The sequence below is a fragment of the Apodemus sylvaticus genome, chromosome 9, assembly GCF_947179515.1.
Source record: "Apodemus sylvaticus chromosome 9, mApoSyl1.1, whole genome shotgun sequence".
Taxonomy (NCBI): Eukaryota; Metazoa; Chordata; class Mammalia; order Rodentia; family Muridae; genus Apodemus; species Apodemus sylvaticus.
Genome location: NC_067480.1, coordinates 97,459,019 through 97,471,468, shown reverse-complemented (window position 1 = coordinate 97,471,468; position 12,450 = coordinate 97,459,019).

Below are 12,450 nucleotides of genomic sequence, written 5' to 3'. Positions count from 1 at the left end.
CATAAGAAATAAAAGAAAAAGGAAAGCAACACTCCTGGTTAATTGCAAGGTGTTGTTCCTCACAGGAAGACTTTGATTTCTGATCTGCAGTCAAAAGAACAAGCAGCTGATGAGGCAGGAGAGCAGCAGGCTGTGAATTGTGAAACCAGGGTTTTCACCTTGCTGTTGCCACTAATTAGCTGTTTGACCCAGAACATCTCCATGTTCCTGAATTTGAACTTCCTCATCTGTAAAATGAGGCAGCTGTTGATCCCTAAAGTCTTTTCTGGCATCAACAGTCTATGTAAGATACATTCTCTGGAAGCCATAGAGAGATTCGTATTGACCTACATAGGTGAATTTTTCTATTCTTTTTGAGTTTTTGCTTTGCTCCAGTAACCTTGACTGGCATTGTTTATAGCTACAACCTGTGTGACAGGGTGACTCAAAATAATCACGCTCAACTTCACCACAGCTAATTAGGAAGACCCACAATCAGAAATGTCTCCTGCTGATGGGATGTCAATGATTTCTTTGGAATGAGTGTTTAGGGGTGCATATTTGATTGTGAATGTATTTCGTACACAGTGAGATAATCAATTTGAATTTCAATAGCAATTGGATAAAATATATTTACTAAAGAAGAAATGTCAGTAGATTTTTCTTCCTTCTACTTTTATTATAGATAATAAACAATGGGAAAATCTCACTGATTAAAAATGAAGGCCATTTGTGAGAGTATTTGTGTGAACTAATTTAATGCACAGAAATATATAGAAAGAAAAACTTGTGTATAAATATGTGTGTGTGATTTTTAGCACTAATTGTCATCAAAACTGCTAGAATATGTAATGCAAATCTAGGTTTGATTTTACTCTTTTAATCACTAGCATTTCTGCTGCAATATCTTGTAGACATGTTGATACATTGTAGTTTATTATTCTAACATGATCAATTTGCACTTCATTTGACATTTTGAATAAAACTGTGACAAGTATTTATGAGCAATACCTCTGAAATGTAATTCAAAAAAATAGAGTTTTGTCCTGTATCTATTAGGCTGTTTATCCTTGGCACATGGTTAGCATAAGGTATTGAAGCTGAAACTAGCATGAATATTTCATGGTGTCACAATAATAAAAATTTATGACCAGCACTTTCAAATAGTTCTATGAAAATTCTTTTATTGTTGTTGTTTATAGAAATATAATATGAAGGAATAAATCAATATAAACAATGATACCCTACATGGCAGGGTCTTAATTGTTTAATCCTGGAATTACATTCAAATCTTCACTCATAGTCACCCAAATGGACAATCATTTGCAGACTTCTAAAGCAAGTATTTCATCCCTAGTTTGTTTTTTTTTTTCCATTTTCTTAGGTGTGCAACTGAAATGGATTAGAAAAAAACATGATTTAAAATAATGGCTTTAGAGCTCACTCACATGGTCGATTAAATGGGTAACCTCTGGATAGTTAATGACTTTCCAAAATAAAAACATTCATTATCAGGAAAATGATTACAAGAACTACAATGTTACATAGAGCCCACAAACTTTTAACTTTTTTATTTATCAAATAACAGTTAAAGGAGAAAAGAGTTCTATACAATTGTCTACTTAAAATTCCTAAATGATACTTCCAGCAAGGAGCAATAGTGTCACTAATAAATGTCTCTCAAGAAAATTAATTAATAGAGAATTTTATCTTCAACAAATATCATGAACAAATGAGACACAATGCAAAGATCAACCATGAAATAAGTAAGTGTTTAGTAGAACCTCCCATATTCAGCATTAATATGTAGTTCACAATTTGAGAAACAAAGATTTGGACAACTTAGGTAAATCAATAGGAATACAAATACATTAGAATAGTATAGTATTATCATGTGATGGCTATTCTTGGTTGTCAAGAATAACTAAATAACTTGTTGGTGTGAATTAATTGTAATCCAAAAGTAGGTGTCACACATCTAAGGGATTTCTGCTTAATTAGAATTAGGTTTATATACTTCAAATCTAGATCTTTGAGGCATTAGGATACATACCTTAAATCCAGATCTTTACATGGGAAGAAGAGGTAGTCTTAAATCTGAATCTTGAGGTGGGAAAACACATCTTTAATCTGAGACACATATTCTGCTTGAAATCCTATACAAGGGCACGGAAAAAGAATGATTTGCCCTTTCCTTGTTTGCCTTCACATTGTTATCCATCTAGACCATCATTGCCATTAGAGCCTAGTTCTTTGGAATTCCAGCATATTCTGAAGTCCTATTGAGACATTCAGCATTTTGACTAAATAACTACTGGATTCTTGGGAGTTTCCATTCACAGCCAGCCACTATTGGATTAGCATAGCTACAGCCTGAAAAGCATTTTAATAAATCTCATATATATGCATATGTGTGTGTGTGTGTGAGAGAGAGAGAGAGAGAGAGAGACAGAGACAGAGACAGAGACAGAGACAGAGATGACAGAGACAGAGACATTGAGAGAGAGAGAGAGAGTCATTTTATAAATTCTGTTTATCTAGAGAATCTTGAAACAGTAATATAGCAAATAAACCCCACGTTAGTTCTTGGCCAATTTAAATATAATCTAAATTCTTTATAATATTTCTGATTTTATGACACAGGAATGGCAGCAAATAATGAAAGAATTTATATAACTTGTTTTTGACAAGTTCATAATAACTGCAGTCTCTAAGTTTTTTCATATCCTAACATAAAAATAATTATGTTGAAAATTTGGTTTACTCATATATGATTCAGACAAGGTATATGATGCTGTGAACAATAAACTTGTGTCACTGTTTTGAAATTATTTTACACAAATGTCACAAGAGATAAGATGAATTTTGGATGTTTCCAGCAAGAATGAGCCTCATGTGTCTGTCATGATCTTGATATATTATCACCAACGTAACTGGAATACTTACAACCTAGTGGCACAGAAAAGATCTGTTCTTTATTTCCATTGTGACTCATTTTGCTTTCTAGCCAGTTCATTCATAGATGGTGAGTTCTCAGCTTGACACACTATATGTCATTTGGATTATCTCTCTGTTCAGACTCTGAGTTGATCCATGCTTTAATCCTATGGAGATGGAATGTTTTCTGTAAAAATTGAAAGATTTATGTCTCTAATCCCCTTTTGAAAGACACAGGAGCAAACATCGCACTAGTTAGTTCTTAACCCACAAAACAATAAGAATGAAAATGTGTTTGTGAGTCACTACACAAACATCCCTTTGGGACTATGGCAGTGTTCACAGACAGGACATACATAATGTGATTCTCAGTAACCTGCAGGAGGACGGATGGCATAAATCAATCACTCTTAATCTGAATTATGATAGGCAAGTATTCTTCCTGAGAAGAAGGCATTGAAAATATAGTATTTGACAACTTTTTGGGGGGTTTTTTGTTTGTTTGTTTTCGAGACAGGGTTTCTCTGTGTAGCCTTGGCTGTCCTGGAACTCACTCTGTAGACCAGGCTGTCCTCGAACTCAGAAATCTGCCTGCCTGCCTGCCTGCCTCTGCCTCCCAAGTGCTGGGATTATAGGCGTGAGACACCATGCCCGGCAATATTTTCTTTAAAGAAGGAAATGAGTTTAAAAGATTGTTTTTATAGTTCTAATTCTGTCATGGAGTTTTTGAGCTTGATGATAAATAAGAACATATATTAGAAACTGAAAGTTGAAATTTAACAGGAGCTTCATATCAACCATTTCGAATGTCGATTCAAACTATATGTAAGTTCATGAAGTTTTATAGAATGTCTGATAAACTTTGGTGTGTGATGTTTTTTTAACTTACTTGCAAGTTAGTTTTATAACATTAATTAAAATGTATAAGTATAAGAATTTTGTATTAAATGCTTTTAATAGCAAAAATGATTGAATATCTATAAAGAAACAATTTAAATAAGAAAGGATTTACTTGGCTCAAAGTTTAATATGGTATTGTCATTAAGGAGGGCAACAGTTTATCATGTTAGAGTAAGAATAAAGGATGGACTTCCTTAGTTGCAGAAGAAATGTGAAGCTGTGTGCTGAAAACTTGTCTTATACAGTAGCAGAAAGTGAATATCCTACAAGGTTTCAAGATATAATCTACTTCCTGCATCTGGACGCCCGTCTCCTAATGATCCATACCTTCCTAAATCTACCCCAACATCAGGAATCAAGTGTTTGACCACATTGAACATATGTGTACCTTTCTCAATCAATTAACCACAGCCAATATCAGTATCGAATAAAACATCATCAAGAGTGTATTAAATAACTTTCAAAACAATAAGAAGTTATGTTAAAAATTTAAATTTTCAAAGCATTTACTTCTCTGTATATCAAAGAATAAACTTACATGACATTTTACTTGTAACTAACATTGGTGAGAGGACTGATCTTTACAGTCAATGTAACTCCATATGGAGTCACCTAAGGGAATGTTCCTCTGTTTGAAGCTTTGAGAGCCTTTCCAGGAAGATTTAACTTAGGAGAAAAGACCCTCCCTGAATGTTCACATACCTCGGGCACTACCTTGGGTCTCAGGCACTAGCATGCTGAAAATAATGTGGACAAATGCCTCCTGATCACCGGTAGTCTCTGTTTTTCCTGATTTTCTGCACAAGTGAATGGCTGAATCATCCTCTGACAAGGACAAATATACCTGCTCCCATTGTTGTCAATTTCCAACCACAATGAACAATATACTCAAAATACACATTTAAGATCTTGCTAAATACTTTGTCATAACAATGAATAAAATTATCTAATAAGTCACAACACTTATCGCATTCAGCAAATACCCAAAACCTTAAAACACGCGCAGGACACACATGTTAGTATAAGGTTTATAAGCATTTTGTGCAAAAGATAGAAACTTCTAATTCCCCACAAAATCACATTCTTCTAAATACTGATTTAATGAAAAAGAATATGTATTAAATTGCATTACACTAGATAACATTTGAAGTTCCCCAAAGCTAAAAATCTCTTGACCTGGAGAAAATTATCATTTGTGAAAAATTAAGTCTTCTTGATGTCTTTCCACCTCCATTGGTACTTATTTCCCTCTGGCCTCAGTAATTAATGATCGCCTATCACATTTCCTTAGTTTTCCAGTCAGAGCACTTATATCTTGCTTTCTCCACAGCATTAACCCCACCCCACTCCTCTCCAGATATGGCCCCTTTTGGCTTTCCTTTTCTGCACCTGCTCTACAATATGCATTCAAATCTGAAGATTTGGAGTTAAGATCCTCAGATGAGGTAGAACAATCTGTTTGCCATTTTGTTTTGTATTTGAGCTTAAAATCATCTATCTATCTATCTATCTATCTACTTATCTACCTATTTATCTATTGTCTATCAATCTATCAATTGCATGATCATTAAGTCTACATTCTGTACTTTTAAATATCTCAACTAAATAATTTTAAACTATTTTATTAGAATAATTTGACAACTCTCATGCAAAAGTAATGGGAAGAAAATATCGTGAAAGTTTTAGTGGTTAAGCATGTGCAAAAAATATAGTCAAGGAAAATATTTAAGGCATGCAAAATCACAAATTGCACTAGATAAACACAGTCATTAAAACTACTGGACATGAAACAGATATGTGTGAGTGTGTGTGTGTGTGTGTGTGTGTGAGAGAGAGAGAGAGAGAGAGAGAGAGAGAGAGAGAGAGAGAGAGAAACAGACAGACAGACAGACAGAATATTGGGCAATCACCATATATTTTGAGTCAGGGTCTTTTACACCAAAGATGGCCAGCATATTTCACATACACCCTTTACTTCTGGGTTACAGGTGTCACTGATTCTAGCGCTTCAGATGGTTTCTGGAAATCCAAATTCAGGTTCCCATGCTTTTGCAGTAAACACTTTGACCATGGAGCGTCACCCTCGGCATTATGGAATTTTGTTAGTTAGAGGTGATGTCCTAGGTCATCTTTCCCATCTTTAGTACATACCCACAGGCAGAGCTTCTTCCATTTAATCATAGATACTCTTTAAGCTTTTTATTTAAAAGACTTCTAAGGAGCACCTACACATTTTCAGTCTTCTATTTAATGTTAGTTTTAAGAAATTTTTATAATAGATTATGTAAGACATAAACTTTTGTGCTTAGCATATCTACTTTTAAATTCAAATTTTGTAATTATCTGAATTCCACAAAGCATTTTTAAATATCTGAAAAACAACTCAATGTTATTTTGCTGTTTAATGACATAAATTACAATCTGAAATGTACAACACAATTGTCAGCATTTTATTTAATGTATAATTTCTGAATTTCCATATTATGAAGTAAAATAAAAGTTGGTGAATTATAAAATATCTTCTTGATAGAAAAATAAAAGATTTTCTACATTTTTCTTATTTAAAAACACTGCCAGTAACCCAAAAAAATAATTTTTTTGTGACATATTAATAGTAGAGGAATAATAGTGGAAGCATGTTGTGCACTCATTTTCTTATTATTTTGACTTTTTATTTTATTAAGTGACAAAGGTGAACAATCAAAATGGAAATAATATTTTTGTCTTAGTATGCTAACAATAGAATAATTCTATAGTTATAGAATAATTCATATCAAATAAAAAAGCTATGTTACAGAATCTCAAATTTGTCATTGTGTACCATATAATATTCTATTTATTATAAATATATATAATAAATTTAAAAAACCAAAATAGAGCACGAATTTAAAATGTAAAATATTATCAGTATTTAGATTGATTTGTAGAAATATCATTATGCCTTTTCTTTTTTTTCTTTTTTTCTTCGATATATTTTTTATTTACATGTCAAATGATTTCCCCTTTTGTGGCCCTCCACTCCCCGCAAGCCCCATAAGCCATCTTCCCTCCCCCTGTTCCCTCATCCAGTCCTTCCCACTTCCCTGTTCTGCTATTGCCCTATACTGCTGCACTGAGCCTTTCCAGAACCAGGAGCTACTCTCCATTCTTCTTGGACATCATTTGATATGTGGATTATGTCTTGGGTATTTCAAGTTTCTAGGCTAATATCCACTTATCACTGAGTGCATACCATGATTAATCTTTTGAGACTGGGTTGCCTCTCTTAGTATGATGTTCTCCAGCTCAATCCATTTGTCTAAGAATTTTATGAATTCATTGTTTCTAATGGCTGAAAAGTACTCCATTGTGTATATATACACAATGAGAAAACAGGGGGAGGGAGGAGGGCTTATGGGACTTTTGGGGAGTCAGGGGCCAGTAAAGGGAAAATCATTTGAAATGTAAATAAAATAATATCGAATAAAAAAAAGAATTGACAAATGGGACATCATAAAATTACAAAGCTTCTTTAAGGCAAAGAACACTGTCCAAAGGACAGAACGTCAATCTTAGTACTGATTTTGATTTTTTCTTGCCTTCCCCTCCTCTTGGGTGTGCTCAATTCTGTTTTTAAAGTTTTAAGGTGCACTTTAAATTGCTGGTGTGAGAATTTTCTAATTTCTTTGTGGAGGCATTCAGTGCTATGAACTTTCCTCTTATCACTGCTTTCATTGTGTCCCATAAATTTGGGCATGTTATGCTTTCATTTTCATGGAATTATAGAAAGCCTTTAATTTCTTTCAGTATTTCTTCCCTGACCCAGAGATCATTGAGTAGTTTTCATGAGTGTTTAGGCTTTCTGCTGTTTCTGTTGCTGGTAAAGTCCAGCTTTATTCCATGGTGGTCTGATAAGATACAAGATGTTGTTTCAGTTTTCTTGTATCTTGTGAGGCTTGTGCCTGGTCATATGATCAATTTCAGAGAAGGATCCATGAGGTGCTGAGATATAGCTGTTTTCTTTTGTTTCTGAGTGAAATAGTCTATAGATGCCTCTTAAGTCCATTTGATTCATAATGTCTGTTAGTTTAATTATTTTTCTGTTTACTTTTTGTTTGGGTGACCTGTAAATTAGTGAGAGTGGGATGTTGAGGCCTTTGTGTGGGGTTCAATCTATGATTTAAGCTTCAGGAATGTTTCTTTTACAAATATGTGTGCTTGTGTTTGAAGCATAGATGTTCAGAATAGAGTTATCATCTTGGTAGAAATTTTTCTTTGATGAGTATGAAATTGCCTTCTCTGTTTCTTTTGATTAATTTTTGCTGAATTTCTATTTTATTAGATGTTAGAATGGCTACTCCAGCTTGGTTTTGGTTCTGTTTGCTTGGAAAACATTTTTTTCAGCCCTTTACTCTGAGGTAATATCTATCTTTATTCCTGAGGTATATTTCTTGTATGCAGCAGAATGATGGATTAAGTCTTACCTGTGTTGTTTTATTGGGTAATTGAGTCCATTGATGTTTAGAGATATTATTGATCAGTGATTATTATTGCCTGATATTTTGCTTTAGTTGAGGTAAGTGTGTGTGTGTGTGTGTGTTTGTATATTGTATGTGTGTGTGTGTGTGTGTGTGTGTGTGTGTGTGTGTACTTTACGTCTTTTTGCAGTTATGGAATTTCCTTTGTCTTCTTGAATGTCATTATACTCTTTGGGTTGGAGTTTTCCTTCAGCTCTTTTCTGTATGGATTTGTGGATAGATAGTGTTTGACTTTGAATATTACTTAAAATATCTTGTTTTCTCTATCTATGGTGATTGACAGTTTTGCTGGGTATAGTAGTCTAGGTTGGCACCTGTGGTTTTTAGAGTGTGAAAGTTATTTGTGAGACCCTTCTAGCTTTTAGTCTCTGTTGAGAAAACATGTGTACTTCCGATATATCTGCCTTTTTATGTTACCTGACCTTTTTGCCTTGCAGTTTTTAATATTCTTTCTTTGTTCTGTATGTTTTGTGTTTGATTGATATATGGTGGGAGGATTTTCTTTTCTGGTACAGTCTAATTGGCCATCTATAAGGTTCTTATATATGTATAAGTATCTCTCTCTTTTGGCTGGGGAAGTTTTCTTCTATAATTTAATTGAAAATATTTTCTGGGCTTTGGAACTGGGACTCTTCACCTTCTCATGTACTTTTATTCTTAGGTTATATCTTTTCAAGATATCCAAGATTTCCTGGATTTATTTTAATTAATTAATTTATTCATTTGTTTTAGTCAAGGATGTTTTAGATTTTGCATTTTCTTTGACTAATATATTGATTTCTTCTATTAAAACTTCTATGCCTGAGATTCTTTCTTCCATCTCCTGTATTCTCTTGGTGATGCTTACATATGTTGTTCCTGTTCTCTTCTTTAGGTTTTCCATCTTCAGGGATCCCTCAGTTTATGTATTGTTATTGCTTCTATTTCCACTTTGAGGTTTTACACACTTTTATTTGTTCCTTTCACCTGGTTATTTGTATTTTCAGTATGTCTTAAGGAATTCATTTGTTTCATCTTTAGAGAACTCTACTTGTTTCTACCTCTTGTATTTCATTTCCTCTTTAAAGGCCTATATCATCATTTTAAGTTTGGATTTAAGGTCAACTTCTTGTGCTTCAGATGAAGTAAGATAGCCAGGGCTTGCTGTAGTAGGGTAGCTGTGCGATGACGTCATATTGAGCACTCTTGTGTTGATTGTGTTCTTTTGAGGGCCTTTAGCCATCTGGATAGTTTTGGTCCTTGGATGTTTTTATTGCAGTAGATATTGGGAGAGGATTTATCAGTGATGCTGCTGTTGTTGCAGGTTTCTGATGGGTATCCAGGGACTGTGTTGTTCTGGATATGAAGGTCTCTTACTGTCCAGAATCCACAGGTCTGTATGGTTCAGAAGCAAGTCTAATGAAGCTGGTCAGGGAGGTGGCAGGGGAATTGTGATGACCCTGAGATAGCAGGCTGCTCAGTGCATTTTGACTTGGCCAGAGGGCTCAGAGAGCAGAGAAGATGGGTGGCGATAGGAAGTTTACATTTATGGTTCAGGATCTGCAGGTCTAATAAAGGTGGGTAATGAGGTGGTAGGAGTATGGAGGTCTCCCTGAGATAGCAGGTTGCTCAGAGCTGCTTGGCTTGGTCCAGAGGGTTCAGGGAGCATGGATGTTGGGCGACAGAAGGGGGACTAACCTGTATGGTTCTGATGAAGATGGGGCTAGAGGAGGAGGGTAAATCGATGGATGATGTACTTTAATGGCTCCCATCACTATGCTCTTGGTTAGAATGAGAGACAACGTGGGAAATGGAACACCTGAATGGAGATACACCATTGATTTTCCATATTTGTAGTCATCAAGTACATTCATACCTATAGCTTAGTCAATTAGTTCATGTGCTTCTTTAGTTTCAAAGTTAGTAGATTTTGTATGTTTTGAAGCAATAATGAAAGGACAATCTACATGAATACAAGAGAAAATGATGTAATTAGACACATGTTAAACTTTAGGTGAATGACACTGTAGCCAGCATAATAAGCTGATAGTTTTATAACAAACTTTTATTATAATAAAAATACATTATAGTTGCCCTCCTTCTCAGCTTCTTCCATCTTTTTCCAAATTCAGCCACAGGGGTCACCAGATTCTGTTCTTGGTTGTGTGTAAATATCTTCATTTGACTCTTTCATCTTCTTTCGGAAGGCAGTGATGTTAGGCTCCTGTTTGTAAGCACAACATAGCAGCAGTAATATTGCCAGGACTTGGGCCCTCCCCCTTATATAAATCCGTATTTGCACCAGTTGCTAGACCTCTTTTCCCTTGGGCTCTTCTCCATTTTAGACTCTGTAGTTTTTTCAGATCGGAACAATTCTGGGTCAGAGTTTTTGAGTGTGGGATGGGATTGCCCTCTCTTTCTTCTGGAGGTGGGCTCTACGATTTCCCCACTCAATAGTAAAACCAGCAGTCTCAACTAACCTGGAACCCTGAACACTCAGACACTGAGCCGGCAACCAGGTAGTATATACCAACTGTGTGAGATCCCTGACACATATACAGCAGAGGACTGCTGTGTCTGGACTCAGTGAGAGAAGATGGATCTAACCCTCAAGAGTCTTGTGACCCCAAGGAGTAGAGAGGTCTGGTAGGGTGGTGGGGGGACCTATTCTTGGTCACTGTGGGGAAGAGGTATATGATATGGAACAGTCAGAGGGCAGACCAGGATGAAGATAAAGACTGTACTGTATAAAAAGTTTAAAGAATAAAAAAATAAAGATTCAGCCAAGTTGGCTCCAATAAAATATTTGGAGTATAAATATTTGGAGTAGTATAAATTTAGTTCAGTAAAATAATTTTAAGTGCATCAATCACTATATAACCTGCAGACATGTCCATGTATATGGATACAGTATGTGTTTCTTTTTTCCTTTTTTTTTAAGATTTTTTTCTATATTCTTTGTTTACATTCCAAATAATTTTCCCTTTCCTGGTTCCCCCCTTCCCCTAAGTCCCATAAGTCCTCTTCTCCCCACCAGTTCCCCAATCAACCCCCTGCCACTCCTTTGTCCTTGCAATCTCCTACAATGCTCCATCAAGCCTTTCCAGAACCTGGGCCCTCTCCTTCCTTCTTTTTAGGAATTGTTTGATATGTGGGTTGTGTTTTGGGTATTCTGAGCTTCTGGGTTAATATCCACTTATCAATGACTGTATTCCATGTGTGTTCTTTTGTGAATGAGTTACCTCACTTAGTATAATATTTTCCAGTTCCAACCATTTGCCTAATAATTTCATGAATTGATTGTTTTTAATTGCTGAGTAGTATTCCATTGTGTAAATATACCACATTTTCTGTATCCATTGCTGCGCTGAGGGACATCTGGGTTCTTTACATCTTCTGACTATTATAAATAAGGCTGCTATGAACATAGTGGAGCATGTGTCCTTATTGCATGCTGGGGAATCCTCTGGGTATATGCCCAAGAGAGGTATAGCAGGGTCCTCCGGAAGTGTCATGCCCAGTTTTCTGAGGAACTGCCAGACTGATTTCCAGAGTGGTTGAACCAGTTTGAAATCCCACCACCAGTGGAGGAGTGTTCTTCTTTCTCCACATCCTTGCCAACACCTGCTGCCTCCTAAGTTTTCAATATTAGCCATTCTGACTGGTGTGAGGTGAAATCTCAGGGTTGTTTTGATTTGCATTTCCCTAATGACTAATGATGTTGAGCATTTTTTTAAGATGCTTCTCAACCATCCGAAGTTCTTCAGGTGAAAATTCTTTGGTTAGCTCTGTAACCCATTTTTAATCGGGCTATTTCATTTTCTGGGGTCTAACTTCTTGAGTTCGTTATATATATATATTGAATATAAGACCTCTGTTGGATGTAGGGTTGGTGAAGATCTTTTCCCAATTTGTTGGTTGCCATTTTGTCCTTTTGATGGTGTCCTTTGCCTTACAGAAATTTTGTGATTTTATGAGGTCCCATTTCTCAATTCTTGATCTTAGAGCATAAGGTATTGGTGTTCTGTTCTGGAACTTTCCCCCTGTGCCCATGTCCTCAAGGGTCTTCTCCACCTCGAATCAGGCAGCACATGTTTTTGTCTTTAGCTAGATTCTAGTTCTCTGGCGTGTTTTGAGG